The sequence below is a fragment of the Sarcophilus harrisii genome, chromosome 5, assembly GCF_902635505.1.
Source record: "Sarcophilus harrisii chromosome 5, mSarHar1.11, whole genome shotgun sequence".
In the NCBI taxonomy this organism is placed as follows: domain Eukaryota; kingdom Metazoa; phylum Chordata; class Mammalia; order Dasyuromorphia; family Dasyuridae; genus Sarcophilus; species Sarcophilus harrisii.
In genome coordinates this window covers 146,942,126-146,962,606 of record NC_045430.1, presented here as the reverse complement: position 1 = coordinate 146,962,606, position 20,481 = coordinate 146,942,126, and the positions used below count along the sequence as shown (strand labels likewise).

The 20,481-nt window shown below is 36.8% G+C and overlaps 1 protein-coding gene across 1 annotated transcript in view; it reads left to right on the top strand.

The window, feature by feature from the left end:
- Nucleotides 1-2,428: 2,428 nt before the first annotated feature.
- FBXL13 (F-box and leucine rich repeat protein 13) overlaps nt 2,429-20,481 on the top strand; it is a 247,639-nt gene continuing 229,586 nt past the window's right edge. Inside the window, exons 1-2 of the mRNA XM_031938696.1 lie at nt 2,429-2,734; nt 12,524-12,613. The gene's annotated coding sequence lies outside the window, so the exon portion shown is untranslated. The remainder of the gene's footprint in view (nt 2,735-12,523; nt 12,614-20,481) is intronic.

The window sequence follows — 20,481 nt, the reverse complement described above, 5'->3', positions numbered from 1 at the left end:
CAAGACAATGACACTTTGCAGTTAGGAGTAAAAGTAAATCAGGTCTGCAAACTTGGTGTCTTCCAGCCAGGGGCTGGGAACTAAGTCATCAGGACTTTCAGTAATAGGGTCTTAATGTTTATAGAATGGAATTGAATTGAATCTTTCAGAACCTTCATTTAAAGATCTATTTAGCATTTAAAACTCTTTTCACCATCTGACCATGATGAGGTATGGATCGTGGAAGGAATATGGGTTGGTCTCCTAGTTCTCCAAAACACCAAGTTAGGGAGGGTTTGCAGTGAGAAACACTACACAAAAGGCTGTGATAAGAAAAGACACTTTATTAAAGAGAGAAAGACACTAAAATGTTCTCTTAGTGGGCAATGTCAAAGAATTGCAAAGAGACATTTTCTCAGGGCTTACTTATATACAGAAACAAAACAATTTGGGCTTTGCATCCGAAAGGAACATACTTGAGATAGGGTGTGGGGAAAGAGTCTTTCCCAGGGAATGTAGATTTAGCATCCAAAAGGTGCATAATGTATGGGAAGAGAGTTTTTCCCAGGGAATGTAGATGCTCTTCTGGACGAGGCTGTATTGTCCTCATCAACCAGAGCCTACTTTTCTAGGATTGTTATGCTTTGCTGCCCTTTACCCATTGTAGGTTCCCACCAAGATGGCTGTCATACACAAGACTCCATCTTCTATCACCCTGCCTTTGAACAAACTTATCCCAGGCCTACAAATGCACTAATCTTTAGGATCTTTAGCCTCTTTTAAAGTACCACCTCTTACATGAGGTCTTTTCTGATAAATTCAAGTGCTTTTTATTTTTGTGTGTATATTTATTTTGTATTTTTGTACCTATACTTTATATGTGTATATAGTGTCCCTATTGGATGCAAGTTTCCCAAAGGCTTTCACTGTTGCCCTTTTGACCTGTTAACTAGTTGTATGATACTCCACCCTATATGTCATATACTTTATATAATCATTATTATTCATAAATTGTTTTCCATATTAGAATATAAGTACAAGTCAGGAACAGTACTCGTAAAAAAAAATAGACAAATAACTAGCATTTATACGAAGCTTTAAGTTGTTCTTCATATATTAACTCATGAACTTCACAACAACCTTATGAGGCAAATGTATTATTATCTTCATTTTACACAAAAGAAAACAATGGCCGAGAGAGTAATTGACAGGTCTGGGATTCACATAACTAACAAATTTGGTTTTTTTAATTTATTTTTTTAATTAAAACTTTTTATTTACAAAACATATGCATGGGTACTTTTTCAACATTGACCCTTGCAAAGCCTTCTGTACCAAATCATCTCCTCCTTCCCCTTATCCCCTTTCCCAGATGGCAGGTAGCCCAATACATGTAAAATATGTTAAAATATATGTTAAATCCAATATTTGCATATAAATTTATACAATTATCTTACTGCGCAAGAAAAAATAGGATCAAGAAGGAAAAAAAAACTGGGAAAGAAAACAAAATGCAAGCAAACAAAAACAGAAAGAGTGCAAATGCTATATTGTGGTCCACACTCAGTTCCCAGTCTTCTCTCTAGGTGTAGATGGCTCTCTTCATCACTGAACAGTTGGAATTGGTTTGAATCATTTCATTGTTAACGAGAGCCACGTCCATCAGAATTGATCATCGTATAGTCTTCTTGTTGCAGGGTATAATGAATGATCTCCTGGTGCTGCTCATTTCACTCAGCATCAGTTCGTGTAAGTCTCTCCAGGCCTTTCTGAAATCATCCTGCTCGTTGTTTCTTACAGAACAGTAATATTCCATAACATTCATATACCATAACTTACTCAGCCATTCTCCAACTGATGGGCATCCACTGTTTCCAGTTTCTTGCTGATATAAACAGGGCTGCCACAAACATTTTTTGCGCATGCGGGTCCCTTTCGCTTCTTTAGGATCTCTTTGGGACACAAGCCCAGTACAAACACTGTTGGGTCAAAGGGTATGCACAGTTTGAAAACATCTAGCAAATCGGAGACATTTTTTTTTAAATTTGCAAAACATATGCCTATGGGGGAGCTAGGTGGTGCAGTGGATGGAGCACTAGCCCTGAAGTCACTAAGTCCTAAGTTCGAATCTGTCCTCAGACACATAACACTTCCTAGCTGTGTGACCCTGGGCGAGTCACTTAACCTCGATTGCCTCAGCAAAAAACAAAGAAACAAAAAACATGCATAGATAATTGTGCAACATTAGCCCTTGCAAAATCTTGAGACAATATCTGAACTCTAATTCCTTACTCCAAAGCTAGCACCTCACCAGGCTGTCTTTTTGCTGCTCGAACGCGTGTTCCAGAAGCCCTTTTACCTTTCACTTTCATTCCCCACTCTCATTTAAGTCCCTCTCCTCCACCTGCTCCCAGCAAGCTCAACTCGGCTGCCATCTGGCCTAGGCTGACGCATTACGTCTCCTGGGGAGCCGGCGCATGCGCTCACGGCGGGGGCGGTGTGTGGGTGCGGGTGGCCCAGCTCCGGGTTGCCAGCAGCAACGCCCTGCACAAGAACCGCAGGGCGGCTGCTGGAGTGTAGTGGTGCGGGAGCGCGAAGGGGCAGCCTTCGCTTCTTTGTCCTCCTGTCTCGTCTTGCCCCGTCCCTGGGCCGGTCCCAGCCCGCCCGGCAGATCCAGAGATGGAGTACCCTGAACCATGTCACCCTGAAGAAAAGGAATTATGTCGGCCCACACCTCTTAACCCGGGCGACCGAGGTACTAGGGCTGCGTCGGGAACGCGGGGACCCACTGGGGGCTCCCATCCCCCGGCCTCCCCCACCTGCCTGGGCCGGCCCACCACGTGCTCTCCGCCGCCTTTCTCTCCCCAGTCAGTGTCGGCCTCCTCTTCCCCCGCCTTTTATCGGCCGAAGCTCCTCGCTCTTTTTTCCTTCACCCGTGGCCTTTCTGGTGCAGGCCATCATTCTGTGTGGCAAGTCACCGCCTCTTTGGACCCGAGTTCATTGATCTAACCCTAAAATTCGCGCCCTAAAATCGCGCCCTACACCCTAAATTCGCCCTAAATTTGCGCCCTAAATTCACACACCCTAAATTCGCGCACCCTAAATTCGCGCACCCTAAATTCGCGCACCCTAAATTCACGCACCCTAAATTCACACACCCTAAATTCACGCACCCTAAATTCGCGCACCCTAAATTCACAACCCTAAATTCGCGCACCCTAAATTTGCGCCCTAAATTCACACACCCTAAATTTGCGCCCTAAATTCACACACCCTAAGTTCGCGCACCCTAAATTCCCCACTAAATTGGCCTAAATTCACGCCCTAAATTCACAACCCTAAATTCGGCCCACCCCTAAATTTCCCCCTAATTCCCCACCCTAAATTCGCGCACCCTAAATTTGCACCCCTAAATTCACGCCCTAAATTCACACACCCTAAATTCGCACACCCTAAATTCGCGCACCCTAAATTCATGCCCTGAATTCGCGCACCCTAAATTCGCGCACCCTAAATTCGCACACCCTAAATTCACCCTAAATTCACGCACCCTAAATTCACACAACCTAAATTTGCATACCCTAAATTCGCACACCCTAAATTCGCGCACCCTAAATTCGCGCACCCTAAATTCACACAACCCTAAATTCCGCACCCTAAATTCCACACCTAAATTCCACACCCCTAAATTCGCACCCTAAATTCACCCCTAAATTCGCCACCCTAAATTCACACACCCCTAAATTTGCGCCCTAAATTCCACACCTAAATTTGCGCCCTAAATTCCGCACCCTAAATTCCCAACCCTAAATTCCACACACCTAAATTCGGCACCCTAAGTTGCACCTAAATTCACGCACCCTAAATTCACACACCCTAAATTCACGCACCCTAAATTCGCGCACCCTAAATTCACAACCCTAAATTCGCGCACCCTAATTGCGCCCTAAATTCACGCACCCTAAATTCACACACCCTAAATTCGCGCACCCTAAATTCACACAACCTAAATTTGCACACCCTAAATTCGCACACCCTAAATTCACACACCCTAAATTTGCGCACCCTAAATTCATGCCCTAAATTCACGCACCCTAAATTCGCACACCCTAAATTCGTGCCCTAAATTCACACCCTAAATTTGCATACCCTAAATTCGCACACCCTAAATTCGCGTACTCTAAATTCACACACCCTAAATTCACGCACCCTAAATTCACACACCCCAAATTCACGCACCCTAAATTCACACACCCTAAATTCACGCACCCTAAATTCACGCACCCTAAATTCACACACCCTAAATTCACGCACCCTAAATTCGCCCTATGAACAATATGTTCAACTACTCTCAGCGTGTAGGTAGCATAATATAGTAAAAGGAGATAAGCTGAACATGGTGTGAAGAATCAGAAAGAGACCTGGATATTTTTTGGATCATGGTTTAAGTTATATTACTCTTCTGAGTTTGTTTCCTCATTAGTTAACCAGGAACTGAAATGTCTGTAGTCAAAACTTCATCAGGTTTAGAGTAAAATTAAAATTATTTTTTAAAATTGGAACACATTTTCATAGGATCTTGACCATGAATATTTTCTTTGTCAGCTGTCCTGACAAAAAAGTGACCTATTATTAAAAAAAAAAATTGTGAAGGCATATGTGTGGCCTTCTTATGTTTTCATTTTGAATCTCTTCAGTGTGTTCATAACAGCCTATACAGATAAGAAAGAAGTCATAGCAACTAGGAATATGTTTTTGGTTACTTTTTTTTCCTTTATAAAGACACCATTTATGATCTTTTCCATTCTTTGTACATTTTTTCCTTTCTCAGAAAGCTTAAAATTCTATTCCAGTACTTTAAATATTGTATTGCTCCCTAGGCAGACTTCTTCACACCAGTGTTGATTTCCTCCTCTTCAGTGCCACAATCATGTCCTTATTTAGTATTTTAGAAATAGGGATGCTGTAATCTAAATGTTTTCAATGCAAAGAGATCATTGTGAAAATACATGTAGATCCATTTTATTTTCTGTGTTTATCATTTTTGTCCAGTTTTCTCTATAAATTCACTTGAGATAATTTGGCATAGCTGGATCTCATCAAGAAGGGATGATGATCATAATTTTTAAATGGCACTTCATGCCCGTTATCTATTTTGATCCTCATGTAGATCTCGTGAGGTGTGCTGCACAAATATCATCATCTTAGGGCAGCTAGGTGGCACAATGGATAGAGTACAGGGCCTCTAGTCATGCACACTTACATCCAGTAGTAGATACTCATTGTGTAATCCTGGATAAATCACTACCTCTTTTTGCCTTGTTTTCCTCAACTTTAAAATGGGAATAATAATAAGAGTATCCGACTCCCTAAAGTGATTGTGAGGATCAAATAATGAGTTATTAATTATATAGTGCTTATCACAGTGCCTGGCACATATAAAGTATTAATGTTAACCATTATTATTTGTATTATATGCATAATCAATCAAAACTAATTCCTACATTGGTCCAAAAATGTATGTCTCATTCTGCATTTTGAGTCTCTCTCAAAAAGTGAGTTGCATGTATCACTGTCAATCATCTTGAAGATTGCATATATCAAAGTTATTAAATCTTTCAAAGATGAATGAATTTATACCATTGTTAATATATAAATTGTTTTGGTTCTGCTCACTTTATTCTGCACTAGTTCGTACCAGTCTTCTTAGGTTTCTCTAAAACCCATCCTCTTCATTTTTCTTCCGGTACAATAAAATTCCATTACATTCATTCACCACAATATGTTCAACTATTCCATACTTGATGGGTACATCCTGAGCTTTATCTTTGCACATATTTGACCTCTTTGGGTTAATAATCCTAGTAACAGTGAATAAGAGTATTTATAATTTATTAACTTTTGGGATATTATTTCAAATTACATTCTAGAATAGCTGGCCAATTTACAGCTCCATCAATAGTGCATTAATATGTCTGTTTTTCTCATAGCCCTTCCAACATTTTTTATTTTATACTCTTTCCACCTTTGACATCAAATCTGATGAATTTGATATAACTCAAAGTTATTTTAACTTCACATTTAGTACTTTGTATGTCTCCTTGAACTTGTCACTTAAACACTTTTGAGAAGCAGCATGGCACAATGGAGGGGATATAACATTTGACATCAAAAGACCTGACTTTGAGTTTTGGCATGTATCCTTCTAATTGTTTAATCAGGAACAAGTAATTTAACTTATCACCTGTTTCATTATTTTTAAAATCTTGGTTTGTGAAATACTAAGTTAAATGGTTTGTCATTTTGGCCTAACTTTAGGCAAAATTGTAAAGTAAGTGAATTTTGTCTTTTGGCTGAGAGCCTCCTCTTTGTCCATCTATTTTCACATTCTTTCCCCTTCTCTCTGAGGTCTCCTTTACTCTGATATTCTTGTGTGAATTGGTTTAATGTGTTAACCTTCAGAGTAGCATTTGAATTTTAAAAAAATGTTCTAGGAGAGAAAACCAAAGAAATGAATTCATAATGGTAGGTTTTTTGGTATTTTTGGGTAGAGGTTTGGACCTGGCATCAGAAAATTCTGATTTCTAATAGAACCTTAAATATTTCCTAGTTTTGTGGCCAGGGGCAGGTCTACCTCATTTTACTCTTTTGTAAAAAGTAGATAATAATCTACTTCCAAGGTTATTATTAGGATAAAATGATAAAGATTTTTATAGCATTTTACCAACTTTAGGTACAATATGTTTCCTATTGTGGTTATGATTTTATTATTTAACTTCTATAGACTTCAGTTTCCATATCTGCAAAATTAAAGAGTTGGGTACAATGGCTTTTTCAGCTCTAAAGCTATGATTCTATAATTCCAAAGCTATAATAGAGTTTTAATGTCTATGAAAAAAAATAATGAAAGTACTTTTAAAGAAATTGTCCAGCAGAGGGGGTATCTGAATTGTTGGCATGATTTGTATTGAAACAAGTACTCATTTTTTATATTTCCTTTGTAGTTAGCATTTCTAAAACACCAACTATATTTGCACAGTTTAAAAATAGGCAAGTTTTCAAAATGGAATGTATATTGTATTAAAGCAATCTTTCTGGTATCGCTGGTATTATAACCAAAAAATAAATGATTTGGTTGGTTCAGCTGAGCCCCTAAGAATAGTGGTCAGCACCCTTTGGCTTCACTTCAAGTCCAGGATCTAGTCCTCAGCCATTTTGGGGCCATGAATTTGATCTTACCTGTCTCATTTGCAGGTAATGAGGCTCTAGGTAACTGATTCAAGCTAACCAAACATATGAGTGGTTAATGGACAAATTAAAATGCCAGTTTATTCACATACAAAGAGACACTTACTAGCAAGAGAACTGGTATAATATACCTATTCTTGAGGAGTCCACTTGGGAAGCATAATTGTGAAATGATAATTTACATGTTAAGCATTGTGTGGGAAGGGTCTAGCACCCTTTCCCAAATCAAGTAATCAGAGACATCTTCAGTTAGAAAGAGAAAGCATTTATTTAATCCCTGAAGAGAGAGGCCTATACACACACACCTGGGTGGTATCCCAACTCTTACCATGTGCTCCTGGGAATCTGGACAGCTTTCACCTTCTCAGGTTTAAATAACAAAAGACTCAAGCCCCCTCCTTGGATAGACAAAAAAGGAAGTAATCATCCTTGACCACTGGTCACCAATGTTATCTGCTTCCTATGGGTCACATAATTTCCTGTGAGCATCACTTCTTTAAGGTCTGACCTTTAGAGACCATATAACTCTTCAATCCAAGGTTCAAGACTGGGAATAGGGATCATGTGACTTCCTGAAACCTGAGGCCCAAGACCTTATCTTCCTGCTCTGGGTATAGGGATCATGTGCCTTAGGCCTACTCTCATTAACTAATCTCATAAACTAAGAAAGCTTCATCCAGTCAGTCCCATTCAGTATGGATTTAGGCCAAGGGGAATTGAATTTGCTTAAGGGAAATTTCCACCAAACCAGGAAAGTATGAAGAATTGACAATTCTATTTCTGTCTAAAGAATCAATTCATTTAAACAATATCAGTCATCTATAATCTTGAGAACACTTTCCATTGTATAGTACTGAGTAAACCACTGATCAGTTCCTACTTCATCTCTTTTATTATATATAGTGCATTGCAGACTAACATTCTTCTGTTGAGATATTATTTTGAGTAAGTTTTAATACTGCTAAGTGGTTTCTGGTTTTTTCTGCAACCAGTTATTTTCTAATTAAAGTGCATCCCAGAATCTCTTAAGAAAAGCTTGATTGAAAAGATACAATGGAAAAGTCCATTTAATTATTCAATAAACTCTCAGTGGCTTCCTATTGCTTCTCATATCAAATACAAAATTCTTAATTTTGCATTCAAAATCCCTCATAACCTACAACCTCTATCTTTCTTATATCTTACTTTTTGTCACATATTTTTCTATCCATGATACTGGCTTCTTGGCTGATCCATGAACAAGATATTCCATCTCTGGATATTTTCTTTAATTTTCTTTCATCTTTAGAATGCTTTCCTTTCTCAGCTCTGCCTACTGACTTCCCTGATTTTCTTTTACTTCTAATTAAAATCTATCTTTTACAGGAAGCATTTCATAACCCCTCTTAATTCTAATGCCTTGCCTCTGTTAATTATTATTATTGTTATATATTTGTTACATATTGTTATATAATTGTTAATTATTATATAATTATTAATTATAGTTTCTGTATATTTTATTTGCATGTTGTCTTCCTTATTAGACTGTAAGCACTTTGAAGGCAGACTGTCTTTTGCCTCTTTTGTATGGTGCCTGGCACATAATATGTGATTAATAAATGTTTACTAATTGAATTACTTAACATGAATTAGCTTTTTCAAAGGGATATTTACCTCAAAAATATATCAAGAACAAACACATTAGCATCTCTCATAATTTCTTAAGGGCATCCAGTGCTTAACACAGTGCCTGGTTCATTATTGATGCTTAGTAAATGTTATCCACAAACTTTCTGCAACCACTTCTGTCTCTGGGGAAGTCAGCTCAAGATGTGAATGAAGCAAAGATATGGCTAAAGCTAAATAAAGTCTTTTTGAAAATGTCAATAGTCTTGGCTACACAGTGTCAGTCAGAACTGGCCTTTAGCCTGTGGGTGACCAAGATAAACAAAGGAGGCTAGAGGCAGGCCAATCAGGACACAGAGATGTTTGATTTCAGAGGGACAAAAATGGCTTGCAAGCAATGAAGCAGGCTGGAGGAGTAACACAACAATGAGACAAGTTTGAATTATAGTAAGGTTTTATGACCAGAAACAATTTGGGGATTTTGCTGTGGCTGAGATCAACCAGAGGGTAAGTGCAAAGGACTGTTGTTATATCAAGCTCAAAGCACAGCCTCCTTGCTGGACCTTAGCTCTGGAAAATAGGATGTCTACTAAAACCTTGGCACAGCCAATGGAGAAAAAACTCTTCCCCCTCCTCCTGGTGGTGAGTAAATTGGAAGCAATTACAGAATGTCCATGTATGCTTCACAGTCTCTTCAATGCATTTCTCTTATAAATCATTAAAATTCTCCTGGGTGCAGTTTCATAACATCCTCCATGTGGAAATGTATCTAGTGTAGATATTGCTCTGAGACCCTCTGTGTATATGCCAGAGACATATAAAATGACAAAGTTGAACTAGATGCCCTGTGAGATCCATTCTAGTTCTTGATCTATGATCATATGAGAGTTTAATATGGGATTATTTCCAAATGCCTATTTCCTTAAAAAAAAAATTTAAGAATTAAATCTCAATACAGAACTATAATTAGGCATTTTAACATGGAGAAAGTTACCACAAATCATGGGAAAGCAGGAGGAAAGAAATCTTCAAATTAACTTTTTAAGTACAAGGGAGGAGACAGAAGTTCAGAAAATACTTTGAGATTGCTTCCAGAAGTTTGTGTTAGGGGAGGAGCTTGCTTGAAGCACAGCCACAAGGAGGAGGAGGAGGAAGTGCACAATCTATAAACTTCGTATTTTAATTTAATTGGTTTTTTTTCTTTTTTTTTTTTATTATAGCTTTTTATTTACAAGTTATATTCATGGGTAATTTTACAGCATTGACAATTGCCAAACCTTTTGTTCCAGTTTTTCCCTTCCTTACCCCCATCCCCTCCCTCCGATGGCAGGTTGACCAATACATGTTAAGTATGTTAAAGCATATTTTAATTTAATTCTTATTAATTAGGTGCTAAACTCTTGACTTCTTCAAGGCCCTATTCAGGTGACTACCTTCGCCATAAATTCTCTCTTGACTGATGGTGAACCATATTTCCCTCTTTTCATCCGAGTGGTGGGAGACTAGAAGTTTAGAAATTGTCATACTTTGTTTGATAGGGTCAATGTGTTGGTTTGTTTTTTCTAAGTCATACTAATTTGTTAAAAGGAAGGCTTCTATGGGATGGGGAAAAGGATGATTTTAGAAGTAACAGTGTTGTTTTTAAAATCATCAGTAAAAATCACTAAACCCTTTCCTTTCCTCTTCCCTCCCCTACTTCCCTGATTCTCTCTTAACTCCAGCAAAGTCACTTCTTCCTTCTCAAATTTTCTCTGGAACTAAGACTAAACATTTCCTTTGCATTCATATCACTTTTTTCATTGTTCAGTCGTTTTCAGTAGTATCCAAATCTCCCAAGTTTTCAATCACTACAGCAACTTTGATACCACACTGCTCTAGCTTAAAACCCCCTATCTTTCAGAAACTTGACCTGAATATTATCCTAAATTCCATTGACTGAATACTTTTTTATTTTCCTATTAATAACAGATTATAGAAGGGAGAAATAATAAAAAGATGATGCATTTTTTCTTTCCTTTCAAGTAGAAAGTAAATTCATATAAGTTAGAAATCATGAATTTGCATAATTGCGAGGCAATTAGATTTTAAGGAATTTGGAAAATACTCTAATTATTTAGAATTTAATTTTTTTGGATGACATTTTTCCAAGTAGCATAGGCATGAAATGTTTCTAACTGTAGACATTTAGAAAAACAAACCCTCAATGTGATCCATGTGAAAAATATTCATTATGGGCCATTTTCCTTTTTCTTTACTATAATTGTCCAGTCATATCTTTCTATTTTAATTGTTTCTTTGTTCTAGATTGGAGTGGTATGTGAATTCCTTTATAATTGAATTGTTGTTGATGTAGTCTTTAAAATTTTGCCATCATTTAATCTAAGGCATCTTGTGTGCATTTAGGCTGACTATGACAAAATAATCTACTTCATTTTAAAATAGAACAACGTATAGAGAATAGGGAGTATGTCATTTTAGATTTTTATTTTAGGAAAGTTAAAATGTTTTGATCTAAATGAATTGACTTTAGTAAAATATATGTGACTCAGAAAAACATGAATAAAGGTTTACAAATAAAAATGTATTTATATTTTAAAGTTTTGAATTGGCATTTGATTTTGTAACTTTTAAAAAATTAAAGCAATATCTTCAAAAATAAAAGCAAAATAGTATCTTCTATTGGGAAGGATACAAAATTAAAACATACCTTGCTAATACCAATGCCTTTGATATGGGAAACTTTATTCCATTTCATTTTTTTCAGACCCTATTCAGTGGTCTACTCATTTCACCCCCAGAGGATCCACTGAGATTTTTAGAAAAAAAAGATCATGGAACTAGCTGAAAATGGGCTTGAACATATTTTATGGTATATATATATATTTCTCTTTCTTTGTAGTCATTAAAAAAAAACACCATATGATATTTTAGAGTGATAGTAATAGTATAATGGAAAGAGCATTAGAGTAGGGAGGCAGAAGACCTAGGTGCTAATCTCTGTTCTGTCCTTTACAAGCCAATTCATCTTACACAAATTACTTAACTTTTCTTAGTCATTTCCTCATCTGTAAAATGGGGATAATAATAATGTTGTAAGAATCAAATGAAAATCAACAAATCTTAGGCCCCTATTGTATGTATAACATTATGTTAGGGGCTAAGGCCCATCTTACCCCTCACAGAGTTTACGGCCTAGCACAATGTATGTGAATATTTTATAAGTTGTAATGTACTAAATAAAGGCAAAGTATAATTACAGTTATTTTGTAATGATATTAAAATTGTCATAGTGTGATATCAGTCATTGCCTTAGTAATGGATAATTGGATTATTATATTTAAATTTATAAAGACTTTCTAGAGCAGGGTTTCTTATTTTTATGTCATAGGCCATTTGGGCAAATCTGATAAAGCCTAGGACCCTTTCTTAGAGTAATATTTTTAAGTGCATACAATAAAATATGTAAGATTGCAAAAGAAATCAACTATCTTGAAATAAAAATATAAATTTCTTCCTCATCAGGGATCTTAATTCTGGTCTTTGGACTTCAAGTTAAGAACCTCTGCTCTAGATTATAGTACTTTATAGGGCCTGAAGAATTTAGGTATTAAAGTCAATATGTATTTAGGGGATTAATGAAATATTTATTCAAGAAAACTTATTTTATGACTATTTTATGATTTTTTTAAAGGACTATTTGATTGATCCATCATTGAAACAGAAATTTCAAAAGAGAACAGACAGTTTCCAAGGACACTCTTCTCGCCTTGATACACAGCTGGTAATTGTTCTTAACTAAGCATACTAATGTATTCATCTTTAAATTTTCTTGACAATATTGAGAATATAATTAGATTCTAGATTTTCTAGGAGGCTTCTTAACAAGGTCAGAAGTGCTATTTATGAAGGCCTCAGGAATAGCATTGTTCAGAAGGTGAAGTATCAGAGAAGTCCCTACTCATATTTACTATATTGGCTTCCTTCTCTCCCTTTTTTTCCTCCCTCTCTCTTTTCCTCCTTCCCTCCTTTCCTTCTTCCCTTTCCTCCCTCCCTCTCTTCCTTCCTCCCTTCTTCTTGCCCTACCTCTCTCCCTCCCTTCCTTCCTCTCTTCTTCCCTTCTTCCTTCCTTCCCATCCTTCCTATCTTCCTTCCTTTCTTTTTAAAGATCAGATACCTAAGTATGGAAGTATATTAATGAACTTTCAGTACTACTGCAGTTTAAAAATCCTGAACCCAAGGGATCTTCCAGCCTCAGCTTCTCCAACCACAGGGATTATAAACTTGCTCCACAAGGGCTAGTTGTAGGCAGGAATTTGCTAAATAAAAGGAGCCCCCTAAATAATTATAACATACCAGTGTCACCTTAGGCCAGTCAGTGATAGCTGAAATTGGTAGCTGTATTGCTGTATATCCTGATGTCAGTTGACAACTTAGTGACAAGAGGACATAAGAACTGTGAGGAGTCTAAGTAAATTCTCTTTCTTTCTGGGTCTTTTCTGATACAAGTGGAGAAAGTCACAGGCAGATTGGCTGAGGCTGTTTCAGAATCAGATACTATGGAATCTTCAGACTTGGTGCTTTCCTCGGGTGGTGCTGGAGCCAGTTTGACTTAGCTTTGGAAAGTTGATCGGTAATTGCTACAGTTAAAGACTTGATTTATTGTTTCTTTGATTATTTAGGCATAAGAATCTATCACTAATGCAGATAAAACTTAAGTGTAGGTGCATACACACACAAATTTCCCCCCCCCCCCGAATGTTTAATTGTGAAGCATTTACCAGAATATTCCTATATAACTCTTTGAACAGAGTTTGAGCTCAGCAGGAATGTAATAGGAGGCTCAAGGAATGAATCATCACTAAACTGGAGACTTCATTACTGTAGGCTAATAGTAATTAAAAAATAATTCTCATAGGTATTTCAGTCAGCAAGAAAATAAGTACCTACGACATGTCCCGCACTGTGCTAAGCACTTGGGATACAAAAAGAGATAAAAGATAGTCCCTTCCCTGAAGGAGTTCACAAGCAAATGGGGGAGACAACAAGCAAACAAATATATAAACAAGTTATATAGAAAGGATTAAAATAAAATAATGAACAGAGAGAAAAAGCACTAGAATTAAGAGGGACTGGGGAAAGGCTTCCTATAGGATATAGACTTTAGTTTGGGATGTGAAAGAAGACAGGAAAAGCAGGAGGTGGAGATGAGGAGGGAAAGTATTTTGGACTTGGGTGACAACCAGAGAAAATGCCAGAATCTGAGTGAAGAGTTTTGTCTAAGTTTCTTATTCAAGGAACAGCCAGGTGGTCAATGTCATTGTATTGAAGAGAATGTGTCAGGGAATAAGGTGTAAAGAGACTAAAAAGGTAGGTGAGGGGGTCTAGGTTATAAAGGAGGGTTAAATGCTAAACAGAATTTTGTATTTGATCTTGGAGATGATAGGGAGCCCCTTGAGTTTATTGAGAACATGACGGAATCAGACTTGCATTTTAGGAGAAGCACTTTAGCAGGATGATGGTTTGGAGTGGACTTACAGACAGGCAGATCCACTGGCAGGCTGTTGTGATAATCTAAGCATGAGGTGTTAAGGACTTGCATCAAGGAGGAATCAGAGGGACGTATTTAAGAGATATTGTAAAGTCACAGATTGGATATTGGTGTGCGGTAAGAAACAGTGAGGAGATGAGCATGTAAGACTAAGGGGGTGGTCTTATAGTATGGAGGTATAAGGGTTTAGTAGGTAAAAAAATAAGTTCAGTTTTGGACATGCTGAGTTAAAGATGTCTTCAGAACATCTAGGTCAAGATCTGTAAAAAGCAGTTGGAAATACAAAGGTAGAGGTCAATTTAGGGCAGGGTGGTTAGTTTTGAGAATCATCAACGAAAACAATAATTAAATCTAGCTGATGAACTCACAAAGTGAAATAATATGGACAAAGAAGAAGGACCCAGGACAGAGCGTTTTGGGGGCACCTCCTGTTAGAAAAGAATAGAATGATTAGTATGGAATTAGGCTTTAAGATGTGTAATGTCTATTAAGAGAGTACTGAGATGCCACTTGTTAATTTCAAGTCATTTTGCCCAAATGAATACTGAAAAGTGGTTTGTATAGTAAAAAGAGCAATAGATTTGAAGTCAGAGAATCTCTGGCAGGACTCAAGATATTCAGAAACACATCTTACATGCTCACGAAAATTAGTAGCCAGAGAATTTTAATCCTATACTCCTAAATATGCTAGGGGCCTTGAGGCCTAAGCTGAAGGTTAATAAGTATGTGGCATTTTTATTGTAGGCATATATTGCCACCAACAACATGATACCATAGGTACTATACCACACTGTTGAAGTTTGGGTGGCTCTCACCACCCAAAAAAATCCATTTATTTATTGATTTGTGTTTTGGAGTCAGGAAATGGAGTAGACATCACGGCTCACAACCACTGTCTCTACATAGAGAGGTTAACTGAAGCACATCTCCTACTTGGTCCTGTCCTTGGCTCAGAAAATCTCTGAGAGAAACAGATGATGCTTGAGATGATCACCAGGAATTTCAGCCAGAGATAGGGTCTTTCTAAGGAAACTTGAGTCTCTGGGAAAAATACAAGATAGTGAGAGTTAGCTCATAACAAATATTTGAAAGATTGGGTAGTCAGCCATTCTGAGAATGGCTAGGATACTAAGAAAGTAATACCAGGATATTGGAAGTAATTTGCAGGAAGTGCAAAAAAAATTTTTTTTTGCTGGTGTATGTGTTTGTGTCTGTAGGTATTTGTGTATAGATATATCATTCAATTGTGTCCTATTTTTCATGACCCCATATTTGACATTTCCTTTTCCAGCTCATTTTACAGATAAGTAACTGAAGCAAACAGGGTTAAGTGACTTGCTCAGGAAGTGTCTGAGACCAGATTTGAATTCAGGTCTTCCTGATTCTAGGTCCAGCACTTTATCCACTGTGGCACCTTGTTGCCTATATATATATATATATATATATATACACAAAGATAGAGAGAGAGCAGGGCTTCTTAAATTTTTTCCATTTGTGACCCCTTTTTGACTAAGAAATTTTTATATAGCCCTGTCTCAAATCTGAGCCAAGGTTGTTTTTTTTTTTTTTTTTTTTTGGCAGCTATTGTGCATGGACACCTTGTGTATTCAGAACCACATCACACAAGCAACACAGACAAAGGCTGCCAGAAACATCTTGGATTCATCACATTTGATTTTAAATTAATTTTTGGTCATTTATTGCAGAAATCTTTTACTTTTTACCCAATTTCTCGTGACTCCCATATTCAATTACTTAACCCTATATGGGATGATGACTTAAAATTATAGAAGCTTTGATGTATAGGCTTGAGTGAAAGCCTCATTCATTGTAGAAAAGTTTCTGAATTTTATCTCTTAAAATCTGTGTGGAGATTTATTAACATGAAGATCTGATCCAGGTGCTGGATACAGATAGTGAGGAGTTGTTTGATCATAGGATGGAGCAGGAGTCAAAGCAACTAGAGGCAAGGGAGAAAAATGGAGTAACTGGATATAGGGAGCCAACTGTGGACATATTAGGCTCAGCATTCTGCAACTGAGCACTTGTTAGCTTTCAGTGGGGTTGTCCGGCATCTGTCAATGGGGAGGATATGACAATCCTCCTGCTGGTGCACATAGGAGGCTATGGGTCAATTGGGAGCAAGACTAGTGCTCCCCAGGAGATATGTGTTTGGGGAATAGACAGCAGACTTTTGGAAATGTGTCCTAAAGCCTTTATTGGCTGGTAATTTCAAACTCTAATCCTGTTTATTATGTCTTTGATTTGTATTTGTAGTTATCAGCTTGTTTTAGTAAAGAAGCCTCAGTGAGTGCTCATGAGCCATGAATTTACCCCAACAGCATCCAGATTCCTAGCTAAGACTTTCAAAAATATGCCATTGGACCAAGTTATTTTTGATCTATTTGCAAACAAGGTTCCAAAGACAGTGAAAACATTAATGCTTTTAATGATGGAGAGAAGAAAGAATCAGGAAAATCTGCTTTCACAGAATCATTCCTAGGTTCATGTACCGCTCCGGTAACTTCATACACCAAAATAGCTCTGGTGGCAAGTCTTTGAGAAGTGTGCTAAGGAGAACTTTGATCTTGAGTTCACTGGTCTGCGCAAGGTTTCTTGGTCATGGGTAATGTTGGGGCCACATATATGGCTCGCAGTTTTTTATCTGTTCTTCCAAGGTTGATTGTATGAATGGCAAACCTGCTTTCTTTGGCAGGGTGAAAAACAGGCAATAACTCTTTGGATGCTTTACAACATTTCTGATCCAAGGGGAACAAGGCCAAGAAACTTACCATTGTTGACCACTTTCCCAAGTTTATTGGTTTTGTTCAGTTTTGTGTTAACCACCAAAACTTTTCTTCTGACTGGGGAGAACGTCTCTCTACCTTTTTCCACTTGCTGCAATTCCTTTTTCTTTCCACTAGTTTGGATAGATTGCACATGTAACTATGATTACAAGAGAAAAATAAACTACAAAAATGGCTTTGGAGAGGTGGTGGAAGGGAGCAACATGCATACAAGACAGTATATGACCATAAGATGTTGAGAGAAAAGGCCTTGATTCTTAGGAACTACAACCAGAAGAACTCCTCTGTCTGAGTCAGCACCCCTTGGGAGCAGTCTTTAATTATTGAAGCTACCATCATATTTTCCAAGAGGGGAATCCTGGACTCTGTGCTCTAAGCCTACAACCAAGAGCATCCACCGCCCAGCTTGTCCCTATAGTAAAATAGAAAGGTCAAGAAGAATCTCTTAACAGTGCTTCAGAAGAGAAAAGAGGAATTCCCCTCTTATTTTTAGCTGTATTATCTTCAGAACATCTTAGAATAAGGAAAAGAGAAGAGTGGGATGGGAGGAAGAGGATCTATCTCTCAACACTGGCAGAAGGAAAGAAAAGAAGAGAGAACTCACCACATTGAAAACAGGGGACAATAAGAGGAGATTTTCCCTTAGAAGGAAGGACTGCAATTGATGAGTTTCTGGTGTCTTAAGCTGGAGCCAAAGGGGATTTTCTGGTAGAAATTATAAGAAATTCTAATGCCATAGATCAATTAAATAACACGTGAAATAGCCTTTTGTGGGAAAAATGGAAACAGCCAACATTTATAACAGTGTTTCTACGAAAAAATATATTCCAAGTTTCAATAAACCAATTTATAAGCCAATTTTGGAAGATAACCCTTTTGAAAGTTGAGGATTCTCTGTACTCTCATTATCTCCCCTCTTATGTCTTCTTTCTCAATTGTACTTCCAGCCAAATGTAGCTCCCACAGAATTTCTTGGAATACCTTAATGAGAGACTTGGCATGATTTCTAAGCTAGCTTGAGCTTAGCCAGTACCATATAGTGAACTTCCTTATATCCATGCCAAAGCAACTCATGAAAATACCAAAGGAGTTTTTCTAATTTTTTCCAGCTTGAAAACCTTGTACCCCCAGCATTAAATATTGAATTCCTTCATCTTTGTAAATAAAAGTTGTAAGATTTGGTGATTAACAAAAGCCATAAATTAATTTCTCCTACTTGAGAAAGAAATGGCTTAGGACTTTTTTTGTGAAGTTAGATTTTCTTGAATCTTTTGCTAAAAAAGGGATTCAAAGTGTTTTCATGTCTGGACACAAGAAGAGACTAGTTCATGTTAGTGCTTCTCCAGGTTTGACTGGGGTAGTATTTTAGTCAAATTTAAAACAAGCATATGAGATTACAAAATAAATGAAGCTGGAATAAGACGGTTGATTCCAGGATGGCAAATATCTGCACTCTGATATGAATTTAAATATTTTATGCATAAAATTATATTTTCTTACAACATATTGGTTGATGATTTTTACACATTTATGGTAATACTATCCTTATAGTACTTCTCATTTCTCCTCTATAAAATTTAAAATATTTACTGATTTACTGCTAAAGAGGCTTTATCTCTAGTTTTTACAATTCATGAATACCAAAATTACACTTCTAAAAAACAAAAGTGTATATATTTTGTGGATGTAAAAATGTCATCATAATGGATTTTCACCTCATTAATCTATATGTGAAGTTCTCTGAGGATCATGGCAAAACCTAGCCAATGCCTAAATCATGTATTTTTACCTTTGGAAGCTATTTTTATATTTATATTTGAATTTAATTTTCTCTCATGTGAGAGTTCAGGATATTTCAAGCTTAGTAATTCACTAATGAGTAACAAAAAATGTAAGAAGAAACTAGAAAGCTTCTTAACTTCTTTCTAGAGTTTCTTATTTTTTTCTCCATTATGAAAATGGAGAGCATTTCCTCTCAGACTAATGGAAAATACCCAGCTTATGGTAGAGCTGTATTTTTACTCTGTATCTTATATTATTTATTTTTGAGGCAAAGAGATCATGGTTTGTAACTTCCTCTAAAAGTTTCCTTTAAAAGACAGTTTTTTAAAAACTATTTAGAGTAAATGAGTGCTCTTATCCACAGTATTCTTTACTAGAGTTGTGGAGAAAGAAGCAATATCAGGTCAATGAGATTTTGAAAACTTAAATAATTTACTCACGGAAAATTGAGAGTTGATTGTTACTTTAGCTTTAATGATTTGATATTTCAATGGATTTTAGACAAATGGTAAAAAGACAAAACAGTTTCAGCTATATCCAATTTTAAAGTTTTTAATAGAAAATCATGGCTAATAAAATCAGCTACAATAATAAGATAAACATTGAATTATAGAAGATCTTTGCACTAGAAATCTCTGATTTGGGTCTGATCTTCAAGTTTTTATATAAGGAAATCACATAAACATGTGAAACCAAGAGCTCCTCTTCAGTAGATAAACAATGGATATAAACAAATTCTTTTTTTTTTTAAATAGAGCTTTTTATTTTCAAAACACTTGTATAGATAGTTTTCAACATTGTCTTGCAAAATCTTGTATTCCAAATTTTTTTTCTCCTTCCTGTTCTCCCATCTCCTTTCCTAAATGGCAAGTAATCTGATACAGGTTAAACATGTGCATTTCTTCTGTATATATTTCCACAATTATCATGCTTCACAAGAAAAATCAGACCAAAAAGGAAAAGAAATGAGAAAGAAAACAAAAATGCAAGCAAACAACAAAAAAGTGAAAATGTTATGTTGTGACCCACACTCAGTTCCCATAGTCCTCTCTCTGGGTGCAGCTGGCTCTCTCCATTACAAGACCTTTGGAACTGGCATCAACTGCCTCATTGTTGGAAAGAGTTATGTCCATCAGAATTGATCATCATATAATCTTGTTGCTGTGTACAGTGATCTTCTGATTCTGCTCATTTCACTTAACATCAGTTCATGTAAGTCTCCCCAAGCCTCTCTGAAATTATCCTGCTTGTCGTTTCTTATAGAACAATAATATTCCATCACATTCATATACCATAACTTACTTAGCCATTCTCCATTTGATGGAGAATTTCCATTCAATTTCAGTTTCTTGCCACTGCAAAAAGGGCTGCCACAAACATTTTGGCACACTTGGGTCCTTTTCCCTTCTTTAAGATCTCTTTGGGACATAAGCCCAGTAAAAACATGGCTGGATCAAAGGCTATGCACAGTTTGATAACTTTTTGAGCATAGTTCCAAATTGCTCTCCAGAA